The sequence below is a fragment of the Suricata suricatta genome, chromosome 15, assembly GCF_006229205.1.
Source record: "Suricata suricatta isolate VVHF042 chromosome 15, meerkat_22Aug2017_6uvM2_HiC, whole genome shotgun sequence".
In the NCBI taxonomy this organism is placed as follows: Eukaryota; Metazoa; Chordata; class Mammalia; order Carnivora; family Herpestidae; genus Suricata; species Suricata suricatta.
Window position 1 is genome coordinate 60,431,027 of NC_043714.1, and position 20,314 is coordinate 60,451,340.

A 20,314-nucleotide genomic window follows, 5' to 3' on the forward strand; every position below is an offset into this window, starting at 1 on the left:
AGGGAGACTGGGAAGTATAGAACTGTTTCATGTCCAGAACGTGGAACTAGGTCTGGAACGCCTAGCTGATGTCCTCCACAAAGACATTGGTAGGTTGAAAATAGAGCTATAATATTTTCCACCTCATTTTGTTAGGAGGTGAAGGCTTTAACTCCACTCTTTCAGCCCACACTAGCTTTGGTGTCTTGCTTCTACCAACAGAATGTGGTTGAAGTGGGACTTGCTAGTTCTATGGCCTAGTTTTCTAGAGACCTTGTAGCTTCTGTCTTTGTCCTCTTAAAATGCTGTTGGGACTTCCCTGTACAAAAGCTAGCTCTGGTCTTCTGGATGATGAGAGGCCAGGCACAGAAAAATTAGGTCCAGCCAGGTAGAAGCATTAGTTGCAGAGCCTGGTTGGGATTCTCTCTCTCTGTCTCTCTCTCTCTCTCTCTCTCTCTCTCTCTCTCTGCCTCTCCCCTGCTTGTGCTCTTTTTGTCTCTCTCAAAATAAATAGATGAAAAAATAAATAAGACACAACTAAATAATAGATTATATTATTTCCTAATTCAAACTTTGTAAAATTATCAGGTGTATTAGTGTTCATAATATTAAACAATTATCTACTGAGAACTTCACTTAATTTTTGGTTACTGCATTTTGTGTATGGGTTTTTTAATGAAAAAGAATATCTGGGAATGATTCAGAAATAAAAATGAATATCAACTTAGCTGTCTCAAAAATTTAAGAGTCAGAGAGGCCTCAAACTCATTTCTAATACATCTAGAACATACATCTTTGATCCAAACATAATAAAAATTTCAAGGGCAGGAAGAAAAAAGTTCTTTATTTCTTGAAATTCTAACAGTCCATTGAAACATAAATATACATTCATTATTATAAAACCTGCTAGTATTAGAGAAAATAGGTTCAAGAAAACACACGCCAAACACATTTTGTTCCCTCAAACTTCAAAACAACAGGCTTTTATAAGAATGCTTTTAGAAGAAAATTTCTTATTGTTTTGAGTCGATGGAGGCATTATTTTGGTTATGATGGAGGGGAAGGAAAGCTTAGGAACTCTGTGGCAACCTACCATTAGCAGCACTGTGTACCACATTGCCTGCCAAATTGCTCCCTTACCAAGGAAGGCAACTGAGAGTGAGTTTCTATTTTGTATTATTGACATGCTATTCAGTAACCATGAGTGCAATTAGGCAGCTGGAAGGTCTGAGAAGTCATTGTTCCTGCACTACAGTGCCCAAGCCATAAAATGTGGCCACAATTGCAATTGGTAATGATCCACTAATAATAATGACAATAATAAACTTAAATAAAATTTCAGATTTACTTCTGTATTCCAAAGGTTCCTTCCATGATGGTGATTCAGCTCTGGCTAGGCTGTGGTCCAATCCTGATTTTTAACTCTTGGTCCTTTAGCGTTCAACCAAAAAGTATATTTCACATACCTCTACCGTGTGTGTATGTGTGTATATGTGTGTGGGTATTTGTCTTGCAACAATAAGCATTGACTCTTGTATATGTTGATAACTACAAGTTAGCTGATGTGGCTCCGCCTAGCTTGCAATTCTGGGACCCTGGCTGAAGAGGAGCACTGATGTGGGACGCGCAGGTCCTTGTGTATCCCGCATCTGAAGACAGTAGTCCAATAGCCAGATGTTGGGAGGTTTGATTTGTTTCTGAGGCTTCTCTTCTTGGCTCACAGATAGCCACTTTCTCACTGCGTCCTCACATGGTCTCTTTTCTGTGAGCACATGCCCCTAGTGTCTCATTCTGTGCCTACATTTCCTTTTCTTACAAGGACACTGGTCCGACTAGATTAGAACCCACCCTCAGGGGATCATTTTAACTTAATCACCTCTTTATAGGCCTGTCTTCAAATACAGTCACATCCCGAGGAACTGGGGATAAGAGTTCAATTATTAGGGAATACAAATCAGCCCATAACACTCTAATACTTTGTCCTTGGACATAGCATAGATCACACATCTACTGAAAGGCCATTGGCCAGAGGAAGTACATGGCAATGGGTGGAGGTGTAATCCACTGAGAGGAGGGTGTGAATGATTAGGAATAAAAATGCAGTCTACAAGAATGGGTATGTTTACACATTTTTCACTCTGGTTTTATAATTTATTTAAGCATGTATACTTATCACACCTAGAAAGCTAATAGCAGGATTCTGAAGAATTAATGTAATTTCCAAAATCAACTTGGAACTTTCAGGGATGTGTCCTGAAGTCTGCAGAGCGGTTACAAAGGATTTCTGATACCATGCCTGCATAAATATTTTCCGTATACTATAGAAATAACATGTTTCACATAAATATATTAGAAATTGTAAAATGATTCAAGTATATAGAGAAATATAAGCACACCATCTGGGGCCTACCATTCAGAATTGATACTATGTCATTTGCTCTAGATCCTTCCCCCCATATCTTAATCTATTGCTGTATCTGCTTTAGCAGGTGTCTATTTACCTCTCCATACCTATACACATCCACCACTTTACCATTTTTAAAAATGCATTTCCATAGAAGTTTAAGACATCAGTAATGTCATCCCTAAAAACTTTCACAAATCATTACTAAATTGAGATATTTGTTTATAATTGTTTTTCTGATATAAGATTTAAATGTACTGAAATGCACAAGTTGTCAGTTTACTAGCCAGTGAATTTTGATCAACATATAAAAAAATCTATAGCCAATATGCTATCACCCTGGAACATGCCTTTGTAGCCCTTTCATAGCCAAGCTTCCCCCTCATCCACCCAAGAGTCAATTGCTATTCTTAATTTTCATTATAGTAGATTTTTATTTGGCTATTCTAGTATTTCATATAAATGGAATCATACAGTGTTTACTCTTGTTTCAGGTTTCCTTTACTAAATGTAACATTTCTGAGACTCAACTGTATTATTAAGTATACAGTAATCCATTTATTGTTACTGAGTAGCATTACATTGTTTGAATGTACAACAGTTTATTGATCCATTTTCTTGTCAATGCAGTTCTTGGCCATTTTGAATAAATCTGAGGATTTTCATAGAATGTGTGCTTTCATTTCTCTTCGGTAAATATCCAGAAGTGATAGAATTTTATGTTCCATTTTCAAAGAAATTGCCAAATATTTTTCCAAAGTGGCTATATAATTTGATATTGGAGAATTTAGGTTGCTTTACATCCTTCCCAACATTGGTGCTGTCAGTCTTTTTAATCTTGGCCATTCTGGTGGGTAAATTGTGGAATCTAATTTGTCCTTTAATTAAAATTTTTTTAATGTTTATTTATTTGTGTGTGTGTGTGTGTGTGAGAGAGAGAGAGAGAGAGAGAGAGAGAGAGAGAGAGAGAGAGAGAGAGAGAGCCAGCGAGAGTGAATGGGGGAGGAGCAGAGAGCGAGGAGACACAAAATCCAAATCAGGCTCCGGACTCTGGGCTGTCAGCACAGAGCCCAACGCAAGCTTGAACTCCCCAACTGTGAGATCATGACCTGAGCTAACGTCAGCACCCCTCTAATTTTTCATTTAATTTTGATTTCCCTGATGACTAATGATGTTGAGCAGTTTTTCTTATGCCTATTCATGAATCTCACTTTGTAAAACAGCTGTTCAGACCTTTTGCCCATTTGCCCCTCTGCTTTTAATAGAAGAATTCAGTCTTTCTTTGTCACTAATGACTGATGGAAATTTGATTGTTTCTCCTCCAGTTTCTACTTACCATAATGGGAAAGTTCCATATCACATTTTAAAGTTATGAGGGGATATAATATTGCCATACTGCCTCTCTATGTTTTCAGTCTACTCACATAATGGATTATTTTAAAATAACTAACTACTAGTATTTTTTAACTGTTTAGTTAATTTTCAGAGGTGGGGGGCGGGAACAGAGAGAGAGGGAGACACAGAGTCCAAAGCAGACTCCAGGCTGTGAGCTGTTAACACAGAGCCTGTGCAGGACTCAGACTCACAAGCTTTGAGATCATGATCTGAGCCAAAGTCAGACACTTACTTGACTAAGTCAACCAGGTGACTCAAATTCTGGAATACTGATATTTTTGTTGTTGTTACATCATTATTTTTATTTTAAAACTCTGTATGCTGAGGCACCTGGATGACTCAGTTGGTTAAGTATCCAACTCTTGGTTTCAGCTCAGGTTATGATCTCATGGTTTCATGGGCTTGAGTCCCACATCAGACTCTGTACTGACAGTGCAGAGCCTGCTTGGGATTGTCTGTCTCCCTCTCTCTTTGCCCCTCCCTGACTCACGCTGTCTCTGTCTCTCTCAAGATAAATAAATTTAAAAAAATATATGCTGAATCATTCATATCTTGAGATGCAACTAGAGAGTTGTATGTTGAATTAAAATTTTAAATCAAGTGATTTATCAATATGTCATCTAACTACTTTTTCAAAAGCACTCTGATTCATACCCCTCTCTTATTTAAAACTTTTCAAAGTATATAAGTATTGTTTTAATTTTCCATTTCCATAAATACACTTGAGATTTGTGTCAGTCTGCTTAGGCTGCCACAGTCAAATAGCACAGATTTGGTGGCTTAAACTACAGAGTTGTTTTTTTTCCCACAGTTCTGGAGTCTGTAGAAGTCCAAGCCCCAAGTTCCAGGTGATTCAGCTTCTAGTAAAATGTCTCTTTCTGGCCTGCAGATGGCTGTCTGCCTTCTGGCCTTTACTCTCTCTCTCTCCCTCTCTCCCTCTCCCTGTCCCTCCCTCCCCCCCCACCTCTCTGTGTATACAAGTGTGAAGAGATGTGTGGAAGGGAAATGTAAAGGAAGAGCTAGCTCTCTGAGGTCTCTTCTTTAAGGACACTGATCCTGTAGGATCAGCATCCCCCACCCCCATCCTTATGCCCTCATTTAACCTTAATCACTTCCTTAGAGGATTCCATCTTCAAATACAGCCATGTCAGAGGTTAGAGTGTCAACATATAAATTGGCAGGGGTGTGGGGTGGGGGGCAAACATTCCATCCATTACAAGGTGAATGGCTTCTCACTTCTATTTACCTCAAAGGTCCCAGGTGAAGTCCTCATGGTGCGGGAATGTATGAAAGGACAGAAAAAGCAGCCACGTTGGGGGATCAAGGGATGGGAGAGGAGGAGGAAGGGAGGTTCCCTGGCTCACCTCTTAGTCTTTCTCCTTTCATTCATCAAGTCCTAGATTTCCTCTCTTTAACTCCCCTCTTTTCTTCTAAGACCATATTCATTCTTTTAAGGGCTGACTTTTTCTTCCCCTTGGATAATTGTTTTTACCTTGAAATATTTTCCCTCAATCATCTCACCTGGACAGGCTCAAGAAAGAACAAAAGAGTTTTTCCTGAAGTAAAGATGTTGGTCCTATTTCAGATAGGACAGTATCTGAAGGCATAATGTTAATGATGCCATATCTCATATATTTATAAACTATATAAAATATCAATCTTCCAGCATTCACTAAATTATAATACAATATTTCTAATGTATTTAATATCTATTACCCATGTGTGTTCCTGCAAATATGCATAGTTTAATGTGTAAGTATTTTAAATTTACATAAATATTATAAAGTATAGCTATTCTGCTTTTTTCTTCTCTTTCTTTGTCTTCCTTCCACTTTCCCTCCCTTTCTCTCTCTTCCTCTTTCTTTCTCTCTCCTTCTTTCTTCCTTTCTTTCCAGAAGCACAATGATATTACGATCCCTCTATCAGACAGTGACCCCTTCCCACATTATGCCGATCTGTTCTCCCAGTGACAGGGTGAGAGCTGCCGGCATCCTGCTCCACACGGTGCCACAGCGATCCTCCGCATCTGCCGTCCTACGTAGGTGACAGTGTTTCTGGGACATGGATCTGAGAATGGAAGTTCTGAGTCCCGGGGGAATGTCTGTGTCATTCGACTAACTGTGCCAGCTTCCATTCCGAGCGGCTGCACTGGTCTTTCAGCTGTCCTGGCGTGGCTCAAGGACCTCTGTGTCCCCATCATCCCTTCACATTAGTCAGTGCTCTAACTCTTGTCCACCTTGTGTCTGGTTATTGTCAAGTCTTCATTGTTCTCGAGGAAGAGTTTCATGAACATAAAGCAAAAAGAACATTATTAAAAGGAAAACTATGGCAAAGGGCCATGGTTTGTATGTGTATTTAATTCAGGAATAAAATTTACAAGGTAAATCATAGGGAGAATCACAGGGACACAATTAATAAATGTATTTAAACTGATAGCTAGAGTGGAACTTTTTTTTTTTTTTTTTTTACAGAAAGTAAGTCTTGGATTAATACATTGGTTAGACAATCTGGAATAACTTTGCCAGTTAGCTTATATAGTAGATCCACTGCACAGTTTCAATTGTAGCACAAAGGTTTAGGGGAAAATATATTTAAGCCACATGATAAGACAAAATTATTTTATTAAAAATTAGTTTTGAGGTGCCTGGGTGGGTCAGTTGGTTGAGGCATTAGATTCTTGGTTTTGGCTCAGACCATGATCTCACAGTTAGTGAGACTGAGCCCCTGTCTTCGGGTTCTGTGCTGGCAGCATGGAGCCTGCTTCCTACCTGGGATTCTCTCTTCTCCCTCTGCCCCTCCCCTGCTCATGTGCACTCACATGGTCCTGCGCTCTCGTGCGCTGTCTCTCTCAATAAATAAACTAAAAAAATCAGTATTGCCAAAATGTATTGACAATAGCAATATTTTGATACTCTCAAATCTTTTTGAGGTTATTGGGTTAAACAAGATGCCACTATATAAATGACCAAGAGTCATTTAATAAGACTCACTAAAACCTCTTTGGTATATTTCCCAGAAACTACAAAAGTGAATGACTTTCATGACTGGATAACAAATCATTTCACAGGTCAGGTACTTTCCAGTTCTTGGCTTTCAACAAAATCGAGGGAGGAAATAACTAAGTTGTCAGTTGAGAGACTATTAAAAATAATTTTAGATGATAGATCACTACATGAATTTTGCCATGTAACTTGGAGCAAATTCAAAGAAATGGATAATATTGCAATAGAAAAGTTCTTGTATCCCAGTCAGCTTATGGTAAAATTTGTAAGAACAACTTTTTTCAGAAGTTATATCTATAAAATGAAAAGTAAGAATAGATGTGATCCTGAAAACAGTCTCATTTTAGGGATAGGTCACGCTCATACAGTAGCTAATTTCAAAAAAGCAATTTTTTAAAGGGATAAACTTCTAAAAATTCATTTTTTGTGTGGTGAGTTTTAAAATTTTAATACATTTGTGTTTGACATGGACCACCGATACTCATAACAAAAACCAGATGAAATTTCTTAATACTTAAAGCCTAAAATCTTTGTTTTAAATTTATATGAGTAATTTTGTTGTAGAGTATGAGAAGTCCAACAAGTATGATAAGGTAACCTTTTATATATAAAAATATATTATGCTAGGATACTCTGTGTGTGTGTTTGTGTGTGTATGTGTGTGTGTGTGTGTGTGTGTGTGTGTGTGTGTGAAGTGCAATGGGAAATGGGTGCAAGCAGAAGAGAAATGAGATGAAATTCCTAACTGTTAAGAAAGATCTTGTTTATGTCTTTTTTCAATGGATGTATCTATCATTATGGTTATTTAGACTTACTGGATACATTTATAAGGGTGATATAACCATTTTATTTTAAAATATCAATATTTATAACTTATCCCAAATCATAAGCATTGTCCTTACATCAACCTTCAGTTTCAAAAATTTGTGGCCTCGGCCCAAATTTTGTGCCTTGTAGGGAGCATGTAAAACATTTGGGAGACCACCAGCCTAATCCACACACATAGTAGGAAGCAGGGAAGACATTTAAAGCCAGGTTTTTAACTCTAGATGGTAGTATTGTTGTATCTGTTATAATTCAATGGAGAGATGATCAAATGACAGTAGGAAACATCATTGTTTTAGTTCCCCCAACCCTTTCAACTGTCTCAGAGCTTGAAATCAACATGCCATTAACTGGTCAATGACTCTCAGAGTCACAAATTATATGCATGCATCTGCCTAGCACAGTGCCTACCCCCTATTATTTCTAAATATTACTAAAAGTGTGTTAAATGAATGGATGAGTCTAGGGCCTTTCTCATTAATTAATAAAATTTTCTGAAAGACAGCATTTCAGTTTATAATGGTGTTTTTATTTTTAGATCTAGGATCAATTCAGAGATTACTATAAAACTTGTAAGTTTCCATGATGACCAAAAAACAAACAAAAATTCTAAATAAACAAATAATAACAAGAAAAGTCTCTGACACACTTTTTCCGAGATGAATGCTTATTTTGAAATCTGATCTTGAACTGAGTGTACCAACTTCAGTGAATAATATTAAATTGCTAAATGTAAGCTATGTCCATGCTATATTCAGTCTAGGGTCAAGTCACTTCTTAAAAAGTATAAGAAAGATTATACCTTAACTAGTTTAGTTGACAAGAGGAATTTATAACCAATTTTTGTTTTTCATGGTCAATAGCAATGGGCTAGAAGTGCTTGAAATAATGCATAATTTCAAAATAATTAAAACCATATGCCTGTGCATTTACTATTGATTATCCCTTACTTCTTTATTCTTCATTTTTTTCCCCCTAAGCCAAACACATTGCACTGAGTTTTAGCTACATTAATTTCTCAGAATTTTTGGATTTATCATGGAGATACTTAAGTGTAAGCTCTAGGGCTCCTCTCTTATATCCTGGGAGAATCCTGGCAATATCCTCCCCTGGTTTTTTATTTTTTATAAACTTGAAAACTGCAAGATGTATTTAACATTTTTTGAGTTTAATGGGCTACATATGATTTGTGGTCTCTTCCAGGTACTGTTACATTATTGCTAGCCATCTCATTATAGAAATGGCTTTCAGGAATATTCCTACCAACTATTTTTATGACTCACTCACTCAGGGTCATGTCTTAAAGGTGTCAGAAATAATGTTGCATTTTAACTGTGTCTTTGGCATCTGGTTTAGGAGTATGTGGATAGTATATAAGATATAAAGTTTCAAAAACAGAGAGCCAGAAGCTGGTCTATGGAAGATTCTTCTGAATCTTATAACTCATATACAAAAGTATTGGATAGAGGTTTTCCCAAATTTGATAACCAATTAAGTATTTACATGAGATTACTAATAATGGGTGTTGAAACTGAAAGAAATTTTTCTAAACAATAAACAAACTATAAATAGCATAGTATTTGATTAGTCCTGCTAAAGGAAATACTGAATTGTGTTTCTCTTCTCTCAGTAGACAATGATATTATAAAATTGTTATAAGATGAAGAGCCAATCAAAACTATGTAGCCAAAATAGGTAGGGAAATAAATATTATAGATATGTGCTGGGCAGTTAAATAATAAAAATACTTTTTCGTTTTTCTCTATCTTGTGATGTGTATGGTATTGGTTATTCTTTTTTTTAATGTTTTTTTTAATGTCTTTATTTTATTTTGAGAGACAGAGCAGAGAGTGAGCAGGGGAGGGGCAGAGAGAGAGGGAGACACAGAATCTGAGCAGGGGCTTGAATCCCAGACTGAGATCATGACCTGAGCCGAAGTCGGATGCTTAACCGACTGAACCACCCAGGCGCCCCTGGTTATTCTTTTAAAATTAAAAATTTGTTATTTCTTATTGTAAATGGTTTTTTTTTTAATATCTAACTTCCCTTCGTATGTACCTTTCATAATTTTGAGTTTGCTTTTCTTACCAAGGGACCCTAAATTGTATACACATAAGGCCTCATAAAATCTTGATTTGTGCCTGGCCATAGAGAGTATTTGGTATAACACTCTTATTCTATACTTGAAAACACAGGTCTAGAGATAATTTCTTTTTCTTGGACTCCACTATCAAGGACAGGATTGTAATAACAATCCAGACTCCTGGGCAGTGAGTTAAATCTGTCATGGTTAATCTGTGGATAGAATAATTTAAGCTTTCTCTCTATATAAATCTGCACCTAGAATTTTAGCTGAGAAAGCAGTATTGTAGAACTGAACTCAACACTGAAAGTCCATAGACAGACAGATTGTGCAGAAGAAATGTGAACAGTTGCGCATGGATTTCTCAGAGAATAGCATTTGTCAAAGTGGCTACAAATGAGGAGGGACTCACTTTAGGATTTTGCCAATTCTCACCCCAGCCAGAAAGTCCCAGAAATCTTGTCCATGCACTCTGAAACTTAGAGATGCACATTCAAATGACGTTTAACAGCACCCTTGAATAAAGCAGAGAAGAACCAGATAATGTAAAACTCATTTGTTACTGATTACAATGCCATGGCCTGTGTTCATGTTCCCTAAGGCTGAATTCTCTCTGAGTAATAAACAGACAAGGGAAGCCACAGGATGTTTCAGAGCTTGGAGAGTGAGAGGGAACTTCATTAACTCAGGTCTGTCATTGCAATCTTACCACAAATGTGGTCTAGAAAACAATTTTAATGCTATTCTGTAGCTCTCTCTGCACAACAGAAATGAATGTGCATTGGGGGACCTCCAATTACTAACATTGTGCAGAGGACAAATGAAATACTGATTTTGTCTTCTAACAAGACAGAAACTTTGAATTTGAAAACTAAATAAATCAGACTTTCTCAGACTAACTGGACCATAATAGAATTTAAGCCCACAAACAGTAGTGATTTACCGAGACGGCTTATAGTACTGTCCAAAGGATATTAGACTACCATTAAACACATTCTTTCTGGACTAAGCAAAGACTTTATCGCAAGGGCACTATGCTGCCTTCTCGAATTTCAAAGTCCATTTGAAGGCACATTTAAATGCTAGGTCAGAAGCAGCCTCTGATGGAGGCCGGACTGTCTCTGTGCTGTCTTTGAACTCAGAGAAAGAGATGGGTGCTCACTCTATTTCCATTGCTGTAAGGACAACTGGTCCCTCCAAGCATCTCAATGCCTCAAGTGTTTCTAAGTATTGAGAGGTAATCAGCTTTGTAAGAACTGCTAGAATCCTTTTTCCTCAGCAGGGAAACTAGAATAGTGAAAAGCAAAATAAAGCAAATCCTGGGAGAGGCAGAGAAAAAAATTACACTGATGGAGAATTACTCTATCCAGGAGAAACTACAAACTGGCTGGCCATGGCGAAATCTAGATGGTGGATATATTGTTTGGCTCGCATATGGTTTTTAAGAGAAATCTGAACCAATATTGAAAAACTCTGATTTTGACATAAAGAAAACATGGATTGTCTCCAGAAATATTTTGCAACACTAGGTTTCATTCTTACTGAGCAGCAGGGCACATGCTCTCCTAGTACCCAGGCTCCTCAGTAGTTGGTAGTTCAGATCAGACTTGCAAGAACCCAGAAGGGAGAGGGGAGAGAGGAGAGAGCTGTGAGAGGTTGTGAGAGTATCAGATGCCCTGATCTCTTGAGAGATTATGTGACCTGAAGGAAGGAGGGAGGGAAGGAATTCTAGTCGGGAAGGAGAGCCTAAGACAACGATGCTGTTCTAAGAACGTTCAGCAAGCCTAATGGGAAGTCTTAGAAATTTGCCTAGCCCAAAGTCCCATGGCTCCCAGTAAAGCATCTTCTGTGGTATCCTTGCTCCCACCCAAGGCTGGGAGCGGCTTCTGGGGCACGCTCGGTACACTTCCAGAACTTCGCTTCTGAGGCTCTTAGCTCATTGGCTCCCCTCAGTCCCGAATGTGAGAGGGGTGTCCTCAAAGCTCTCTGGTCCTTCCACTACTTATTGTTTGTAAGGAAAGTTTGATTAGGATTCTGGCAGTTTAATTTTCCCATATTCAACTGTTTCCTTATTTCCCAGGCCATTGTTGGCATTGCATTTGCTTCTTTTGTTTTAAGCCTGAGAATTTTAGGGCCATGACAAGTATGTTCTGTTGTCCTTTAAGCTATGACAAACAACAGCAGAACCCTCAAGCAGCAATGAAACAACAAAAAACACTCAAACAGAAATCCAGAGGCTATATTTACATTGTGATGCAAAGCAATATTATTATGGTCATTGGCAGATTTAAGTTCACATTCATTCATTCATTCAACAAATATGGAATATCAACTATGTATCAAGCACATAATACCCTCTCAAGTTACCCCCTGGTGTACCTCCAGCTTGTTGGTTTGGAGAAGTAGCGAAGTAAGAGTTTTTACTAAGGTAACAGAATAAGACCACAGTATTTCTTTTTCAAGTATGTCAATAGTGAAGCAAGTTGGCTACTAAAACATTTTCCAGGCATATGGACTTCTCAGAGTTTTTTTCTGTCCCCTCAAGCTGAGGGGCATCCTAGGTCTGACTCCAGTGTGGGGCACTTGTACCCTGGGCACTTCCTTGTCTGGTGAAGACGTGCGCTTTCCATCCTTTCTCTGTCTCTTAGGGAGTAGTTTCATTTTTTATCATAAGTACCACCTTACCTGTATCACCTCCATTCTTCCCTCAGATGCTGGCTTTGTTTCTCAGCCTTCCCATATCTTTCTGCATTGTACCAAATAAATAGCAGTTGGTGGGACCCAAGCTATATTAAGGTTTATTTGGGTGACTCCTGGTGGTGTGTGTGTCTGAAATATTCTGGTATTTATGGCTGTGACATCAATCAATCCATACAGTGCCAGCAATGTGAGAAACAGGGAAGAAGTCATAACTCTGCTTCTTTCTTTCTTTTTTTTTTTTACACTTTATTTATTCTGAGAAAGAGAGACAGAAAGAGAGAGAGATAAAGAGCATGCATGTGCACATGTGAGCAGAAGAGGGGCAGAGAGAGAGGAGAGAAAATCCCAAGCAGGTTCCATGCTATCAGGACAGAGTCCAATGCAGGGCTCGATTTCATGAACCATGAGATCATGACCTGAGCCAAAATCTAGAGTTGGACACTTAACTAACGGAGCCACCCAGGTGCCCCATTACGTTGCTCCCAAATCCAGAGAAGGAAAAGAAAGTTCATATCTTGCAAGTCACCTGGAAGTTCCTAATACTTCAAATTATAAACTCAGTTTAATTTCTAAATATGAATTTCTAAACCCAGAAAATCATCAAATTATGGAAGTTCATTTAATGTTAAATGTTTTTGCCCTCCCAGCTGGAGCCCACTTGTGTTTGGCAGTTTGCTTTGGGAGTAGGGGTGTGGTCATGCTCTGCTTTTGAAGCTTCACCCAACTAATTAGCTACTACTCTTGCCCACATAAATGAGAAATACAGGGAGGGAGAAGGGGATAAGGAACAGAGTTATTAAATAGTGCTGTCAGAATATAACTTTGTCCCCTTTCCGGCCTCGCAGATGTGTGGAGCTCACTTTCCCTCCCTCTATGCTTCTGTGGGCTCTTACATGACATTTCTCCTGAAGGTTTCCAGCTGTGAGCCCTCCATTCTGAGGGCAGTGCCCATCCTTTGGTTACTTTCTCACAGTCTTGGTCCTTCAGGGGATCTCTCTATAAGTATTTCACTTTTAGAAACCCAGCATTCCTTCTAGAAGACTCTCCTGGGCAGAAGTTAAAAAAAGGCTCTAAGCTAGTTCTCTCTCCCTCAAGGTTACAAAACTGACCCATGGAAGGATGCAACAGACACTTTTGTACCACCTCAGAGGGAAGTGCAATTTCTTTCCACATGCACCTGACCAAAGCTTAGCTGGCAATGGAGTTTGCTCACCCGCCTATCCTTTCCTCCAGCCTTCTAGGCAAGAGTCAGATCTCAGCCCACCATGCCTACCAAACTCATCTGAAGCTCTGCAAGGAGACCGGGTAAAGATTCTCTTGCTGGGCCAAAGGTGAAATGGTGGCCCCCACGTGATTCAGAGATGGAAGAAGTCTATTTAAATCCTCTCTCTTTCCACTCTCTCAACCTTTTATATACTCAATTTGGTTTAGGAAAACAGTCTAGAACACTAATATTGAAAGTTTCTATTTTGGTCCGGCACTTTAGAATACTGTATCTGTTTATCTTGGTGTCTCCACTGCAACTTCAATGATAATGGGGCACCTGGGTGGCTCAGTAGGTTAAGTGTCTGACTCTTGATTTCAGCTCAAGTCATGATTTCATGGTTCAGAGGTTCGAAACCTGTCAGTCTCTGTGCTGACAGTGTGGAGCCTGCTAGGGATTCTCTGCCTCCCTGTCTCTCTACCCCTACCCCTTACACACATGCTCTCTTTTTTACTCAAAATAAATAAATAAAATTAAAAAGAAAATAAACTTCAGTGGTATTATTCTGTTATGCTATTTATAAAGCATTTGATATGTTTATAATCTCTTCCTATTTATTTCTTTATAATATTTCTTGTGAGAGAAAGTGGGAGAGGGGAGTGAGTGGGAGAGGGGCAGAGAGAGAGGGAGAGAGAGAATCCCAAGCAGGCCCTACACTATCAGCCCAGAGCCTGAAGCAGGACTCAAACTCACAGACTGTGAGATCATGACCTGAGCTTAAATTAAGAGTTGGATACTTAACCAACTGAACCACCTAAATGCTCCTACTTGTCTTATTTATAATTTTGGGATGATGAAGAGATAAATAATATATGGGAAAACACCAACCACAATCTCTAGCAAACAGGAGGAATTTGATCAATTTAACTTCCCCCCTCCCATGCTTCTTCCCTCCCCAACGTGAATAAAAATGCCTTATATTTTATTATACAGAAAAGAGGTTCGGGCCAAAGGTATTTTACAAAAATAGTCAAAATTTTTGAGCCTTTGATTCATGATTTAGTGATATCTTTCCAACAGATTCATTTTCAAAAAAACATTCAATGCATACCTATATAGTGTAGGTGTAGTAATAGGTACTCTTTCTAACTGCAGTGTTGCTTAGTCATTATCAACAAAAATGCAGTGAAGTTCTCAGCAAAGAAATGAGGAGTTGAGCATAATAAACCTATTTTTTCTCAGCTTGTTGGTTGTTGTTTCCACTGAATCACATTTTTTGGGTCGGATGAATAGGCGCAACACTACTCAGTTGATGGTCAGCTAAAGTAGAATCCTATTTTATGCAGACTGGAAAAATTACTATTCATAAATATTTATGAAGAATCGCTGGAGCTTTTTTCCATATCCGTTATATCTGGGTCTGTTTTTCATAATAGTACCAAGGGATGGATATTTTCATGACAATTTATCTCTTTCAGATCTAAAACAATAATAGCACATGAATTGCTACTTGTTATTTTTGTGTAACTATAAACATAGGAAGATTCTTTTTCTCTAGGGAAAGCAAAAATTTCTCTGTTTTGCAAGAGTATATACTTTCATATTTATATCCAGACTAGGCCCCCCCCAAAAAAAGAGTTGCCGTTTCATTAAATTGATTTCTTCTCATTCACTCACTGTATTAATCATGGCTTTTTTTTTTTTAGTATCTCCTTTTATTTCCAAAAGCATGTAACCTTCTTATTTGACTGTTCCCTTATATTACATTTTGATTTGGCTAAGCTGATGAATTACAAATGAAGTTCACAAAAAAACACTATTGTCCCCTAAAGAATATTACTTTATTTCAGATTGAGACACACCAATTAATACTCCCTTCCCCACTTGTGAGCATCTGAGGTTGCCTCTTCTACATTGCATTTAGTTTTAATAAAAAAGAATAGCTTGCATTATAAGACTCTGAAGCCTTTGCCAGTTTGTTTTTGGTTCTAGACAGATTTTAGTTTAAATTAAGGGGTATTTAATCCTTATATTTTAGCACTACAGAAGTTAAGAACTTATAAGCTGATCGATTTGAAAAAGAAAAAACTGAAAATACATTAAGGATATATATTGTCATCAGACTAGGAAGCCAAATTTGAAGAAATAAAAAAAGAGAGAGAAGGTCAACAAAAGGAAATATGGACCATACCTTTATGTCAGTAAAATATAATCCATTTAGTTATTACTTTGAGTCAAACCAGATGATGGAATGATTGACTAAAATAAATATTTTGGCATCATAAAAACATAAAGTTTAAGTAGGATTATAAGGAGACAGTTCAAGATGATTACATTTATAGATAAACAGAGCAGCAGGTTAATTTATTTGTCTTTTGTGGTGTGGTGAGAAGAAGAGGCATTAATTAATGTGCAGTTCAGTACCATTCAAGAAGTTTTTACTGAACATGTCTTATGTTCTCTACCTTTTGCTAACCACTGGCAAATAAATAATTTATACCTGAATTTTTGGTTTCAAACAAATTGGTTTTATTTGAAGAGGGCAGGGGAGTTTCGTCATCTGGGACAAAGATGTCAAGGATGGAATCACACTGTAACCCACTTTGCTCCGTCTGGACTCACAGGGCTGTCCTCCCATGGTCCAGATTCACTGGGCAACTAGACTTCATTACGTCAACATTTCCTCCCTGTTCAAAGAAATGCGGGCCTGAACGTATTCTTGCTCAGGCATTCAGGATGCTGTGGGTAGTTAAATCCGTAATAAACACTGATGGAACCACACTTGAGGAAGCTGGAAGGCTCCTTTCCTGTTTCCAAACATTTCGGGTCATTTTTGATCTACAGTCAAACATCAAAACGGAAACTTTTCTCCCCTGAAGGAATCACAGTGATCTGATCTTTCCTGAAACCATTTCTGATTCATCACTTTCTGTAGACTCCTCTGCCATGTTGGAACAAAATTCATTGCTGCTGTTGTGGCCTAGACAGCTAGTTTAAACTTTGAGGAAGTGGATATCCCATTTTGCATCATCTGCTCTACTCTGTGTGGAGCCTTTTTACTTTGTTTTTCTCTCTGTACACTTCTCAAAGTCCTTATGAGAAACAAAGATATTACTGCTGCTCAGGATTTACAAGAATGATCCAGGCATGACTGTATAAGAACTTAGAATGTAATGTGTATGTGGGACCTGCAAGGAAATTAAACAGAGCAAACAACTAGAAATAAAATTCTCAGAGTGGTACACAGTGCTTTTCAGTGATGAATTCCCCCACGGGGATCAGAAAAGCTTCTTACACAGGTAGTATTTAGTTTCTTATGAAAGATGATAGAGTTTCTTTTTTTATTCCTTCCAGTTTTCTGTACGTGCAAGCATAGGAGGTGCTGGCCAGGTGGAAGGCATTTCCAGTGGTGAGCTGAACCACGGTGTTCAGATACCAGACAAAACAGCGGATACTTTCCAGAAGTGTCATGTAGCTGACGTATGGGAAGCATGACAAGAAATCTGGACTCTCCACTTCCATAGTGAAGTGCCTGTCCTTGAATCTCCACCTACGGAAGTGGTAAAGGTTGTCATGATCCAGGAGAAATGGTTTATCCTGGAAATATGACTTTTTCTCTCCTCATGTATAAAACGTAGCAAAATGCAAATATTTCTCTGTTTACATATGTATTTGTTTGGAGACCTACTTGCAGCAACAAAGTCATCACTTGCTAGTTTAATTTTAGCAATAATTTCTTACTGGCCATTTACATGGCAAGGAGACGTGAACTCTGAAAGCCGTGAAACCAGGCACAATGTAGAGTAAGGTGACAGGATCGTGTCACAGGCACTGTTTCCCAGTTCTTTACACTCAGAGCAGAATGCAGGACATCCCACCAAATGCCGTTTCTGAAGAACTAAATGTTTCTGTCCCAAATTTGCTAAAGATCCATTTCCCTGGATGAAATTTCCATGGGTCATTGCTTCATTCCAAATTCAAATTTCATGTGGTTATATCAGATTAGAAGGGTATAAATCATATGTTTACATTTGCATTGAAAGGACTTTCTTGAATTGACCAGAAAAGCAGGATTCATAATGTGGGAAATGACAACATATAGGGAGGCCACTCAAAATATATAATACTATTATGTACTAGTATATATTATGTATTAGTAATCCACAACTCAAATATTATTGTATATTAGCAATTTACTAGTAAGATATATCTACATACACTAGAATATATCATTGTTACGCAATGTTGTTTTCCACTCTTGGAAGTATCAGAGTGGCTTTTCTATGCATACCTTATTAAGTGCAATACTTCTGCTATATATTATTAATCAATTTTTGTTAGGTTAGACCATGATAAAAATAACCCCCCAAACCTCAGTGTCTTAAAACAACCCACGTTTCCTTTCTTATTCATGTTACATCATCTCTGTGGGGTTATCTGCAATTTTATACTGTTCACTTTGTGATGGGTGTAATTATGTTCCACATGTTTTCTTCATTGTTTGATCCAGGCTAAGGAGCTGCCAGTATCTAGGACATGCTGTTTCCATAGAAGAGGGGAAAGAGGGGCAGGAACTAAACCAAATAATAGCAATAATGACAGAACCACATAATCACTCTAAAAGCTTTTGCTTGAATATGGCACACATCACTAATCATTTCATTGGTCAAAAAAAGTGAAATTGTTAAGCCTCATGCCATTTGGGCAGGAAAGAAAAATATTCTTTTAGAAGGGACAGTGAATAAATGGCAATAATAATAAACTATTTCAATTCTCCTTCATATCTCAAATAGTTGTTTCCAGCCTTACTTATAAAATACAGATCTTGTCTCTGAGGAATACCCATCAAATTTGCATCCATGCATATAGCAAGAGGCCCAATCTAGAATATTGTGCTAATCTGTATCTTGGATTTTGATGTGAATTTCATTGAGAAATTCTGGTCCCACATGTGTGGGCTACCTATAAAGGCAGACAGGACTCTTGCATTTGGAAAGGGAATACATGGGAGGTTTACAGAAGCCATTGTTTCATAGCAGTTCTGAAATCATATCTAGTAGACAATCATTTGTTTTTTAGATTCCGCATATAAGTGAAATCAGATGGTATTTGTCTTTCTGTATGACTGACTTCACTTAGCATAATGCCCTCTAGGTAGACAATCAGGAGGCCTCCTGTGAAAGTATATTAGGGAAAAAAACATTATTTTAGAGCCAGATTCTTTCTGCTCCTTGGGATTAGCTCCTTAGTCCAATGTTCTTGTTGACTCTGGCTTCATTTATTGGAAGTTTCCTCCTTTTCTATGGTCTTTCTTTTCCAGATGCTATTGCAGGCTGATGGAGGCATTAGAGAAATGCCTTACTTGAGATCTTGACAGATTTCCCACTCTGCTTTTGGGTACAGAAGGTGGGAAGTAGTAGAACTCAGGTTAAGTCTCAAATGGTCAGTCTCTTTTAATCTAGGTTGTTGACTCTTTTAGAATTACAACTGGGGTGCCTGGGTGGCTCAGTCAGTTGAGTGTCCGACTTGGGCTCAGGTCATGATCTCACAATTCGTGGGTTCAAGCCCCGCATCGGGCTCTGTGCTGACAGCTCAGAGCCTGGAGCCTGCTTCGGATTCTGTATGTCCCTTTTTCTCTGAACCTCCCCTGCTCATGATCTGTCTCTCTCTGTCTCTCAAAAATAAATTAAAACATTAAAAAAAAAAAAAAGAATTACAGCTAGTTTATTTTATCCCAGGAAGCCACACACACAGTTATCTTGAAACAGATCTTTATACTTCTCTCGATTTGCTTACAGGTAATGCAGGCTTATTATGGTTCCATGAGAGAGCCATGGCTTTCATTTCCTTTCCTCTAGCCATTTTATCACCTGAAATATCTTAACAAACGCGACCTTAATGAATAGAGAAGGTTGCAAATATTGACATACTGCCCCCACCCTTTGGATTGGACATTGCTGTGAAGTTGAGTCTTCATTGGACTTTGTTCTTCAACCTATTTCTCAGATTGATTTTAGACTAGTAAGAGAGGGAAAGAGTTCATATTACAACTCTGCTTGCCAACATTTCCAATTGCTTCTGATTTCATTTTTTTCAGTAGGTTCATACCTTATGGAATGCAACTAAAGCGATCAAGTAAACCTAGTCGCACTCTGTTTCTCAATCTCTTTTAAAGCCACAGGACATTTGATACATTATCTTCCAAGTCGTTGGAGGTAACACCTTATCACTGCATAATATTTTTTTCATTTTTTCAGTATTCAGTAAGGGTTTTTTGGTCATTCACACCTTAAATCAATCCTATTTAGCTTTCCTATCATTGCAATAGCTTAGTCAAGACTATCTCTGTATTCGCCAGCTTCTTCTAGGTTATGTTGTCACAAACAATCCCCAAGTATCAGTGGCTGAACACAACAAAGATTTATTTCCTGCATCTATCAAAAGTACTTTGGGTTGCCTATATCTTGCTGTTGTCACTTATGGATTGAGTGCACTTATGCTTCACAAGTGTTTCCTTTGGATTTACAGAACTGAAGGGGAAAGTCCAGGCTCATTTTGAGGAGGAAGAAAAAGAGCAATGATGAAATAATCTGATGGCTCTTAAAGTTTTTGCTTAATTGTAGCTTATGTTCTTTTCAGGTTCCATTTGCCAAAGGAAGTAAAATGACCAAGGCTGTAGTCATGAGGCAAAAACATACTCCTTTTATAGAGAAGGCAGTGAA

At 38.1% G+C, this 20,314-nt stretch overlaps 1 long non-coding RNA gene across 2 annotated transcripts in view; it reads left to right on the plus strand.

Moving 5' to 3' along the window:
* Window positions 1-17,230, plus strand: part of LOC115279305 — a 58,032-nt gene extending 40,802 nt beyond the window's left edge. For both annotated transcript variants that reach the window (XR_003903352.1, XR_003903351.1), the window contains exon 4: window positions 16,947-17,230. This is a non-coding gene — a long non-coding RNA (uncharacterized LOC115279305). The remainder of the gene's footprint in view (window positions 1-16,946) is intronic.
* Window positions 17,231-20,314: the final 3,084 nt, after the last annotated feature.